Source organism: Pundamilia nyererei, unplaced genomic scaffold (genome assembly GCF_000239375.1).
Source record: "Pundamilia nyererei isolate P.nyererei 1_Seehausen unplaced genomic scaffold, PunNye1.0 scaffold00515, whole genome shotgun sequence".
NCBI classification, from domain to species: domain Eukaryota; kingdom Metazoa; phylum Chordata; class Actinopteri; order Cichliformes; family Cichlidae; genus Pundamilia; species Pundamilia nyererei.
Genome location: NW_005187916.1, coordinates 72,084 through 73,928, shown reverse-complemented (window position 1 = coordinate 73,928; position 1,845 = coordinate 72,084).

Here is a 1,845-nt window from a genome sequence, read left to right as displayed (position 1 = left end):
CGATAGTTCACGCTGATGGACGTAGGAAGTGTTACAAACAGCTGATCGGATCGGCAAAGCCTGTTTCTGGAATATTGTTTTTGTTGCTGCAAGTGCTTTTTATGCAGTTTTTGCAAAGCTATATGTGGAAGGAAACTGTGACCTAGGACAAGCTGATGGCATAAGATGTAAGTACAACTCCTCCGGTTTCATATGCAAAAAAAATTATTGTGCTAGCTTACGTGGTTGCAGTGCTACCGGGATTTAAAAATAGTTACGCAAAATGGAGCGTGTCTGCTCCGACCGGCTTTAAAGGGTTAAAGAATTTGAAGAAAAGCTATCTGGAGCATGTACAAACTAATATTAATCTTTTTTAGGGCTGTCAAAATTAGAGCAATCAAAACAACTGCTATATAATGCCCTCCGCTATCTTTGTTTAATTGGTCACATGACTGCATCACATGACTAAAATGCGTCATTGTTTTAGAAAGTCTGCGTTTTCGAGTGTCCACACTGCGACAGGACAGCTCCGTTTTGAAATGTAAGTGTTTTGGAGAGCGTTGTCAAAATGCTGCGTTTTTCCTTGAGGAAAACGCCATCTTAGTGTGGACGGGAGGCCAAAACGGAGCGAAAACGATGAGTTTTCAAACAAAAACGCATTAGTGTGGACGTAGCCTTAGTGTTCCCTACTTGGGGGAAGGGTTGTAGTGTGGTGTGGAGTAAGATGGAAAGCTGTCTGGAATAAACAACAGCAACAATAAAAGCTATAGAGATTGAAAATGTGACGTCATTTCCGTGGTAGAACCGCAAAGCATTGTAGGTAAGAGTCGCAAGTGGTACTAACGCACGCAGGCTTTCACATGAAAAGTCACACAGCAATAAAAAGAAACACAAAGAATGGCAAGAAGCTGCTGTAAGCTGTCGCATGACAGCCACGGCAAGCCGACGGGTAAAGAGATAGTTTTTTTATCAGATTCCGTCGTGGAAGAAAAATTGTTCAAACCATGTTTCCGAAGTAACAAAGAGCCGAAAAAATGTAACAACAGCTGTGAAATGGAATAGTCGAAATCACCAAAGTAAACTGGACCTGGGCTTGTTGCAGGGATCTGAAGTTACTAAACATTTTGTGAGTGTATGCACTCACACTTAGGACCATATAATAATAAGTATGTGCGTGATGAAAGTTGGGCAGCACGCTAACGTCTTTACTCCACTCTGTATGCTCGTATGGGTCTAACCCTTTCACTCCTTTGACTTTTTTTCCCTCATACTGTTTTTTTTGCCTTTTCGTCACATCTGCCTTTGTATGGACCTGCCGTGTTCTCCTTCGTTTTGTACATAACCATTTTTAAATAAAATGCAAGTAGGGATTAAAACCTCAGAATTAATAGTGCTGGAAATGCTAGCGCTTAATGCAGTGTTTTGATTTTGTTGCCACTCGTACCCACAATGCAATGCGCGAAAGCCACGTGGTCTGTCAATCTCTATTCACAACTCATCCCTGAAGACCAAGAAGGCCAGAAGTGCAAGGCTGTAAAATAGGACAGTCTCACCTTCAGCGTCACCGGCTGTCTCGGTGGAGTTCAATAAACTCAGTTGTCTGCTCCTTGCTATCTAAAATATAACAGGACATTGGAGTAAATTCTCAACTATCTCACACTTCTGTTTAATCAGAAGCTTTGTTGCTCTACATCTATCTGCTTTAATGTCTTGATTGGCATCGGCTCTCTGTAGTACAGTATCACTTCCTGTTCCTGCTACAAAGCGCGCTCACACACACAGGTGTACACACGGGTGATCACAGACACACTATACAGTGGGGCAAAAAAGTATTTAGTCAGCCACCGATTGTGCAAGTTCCCCCAC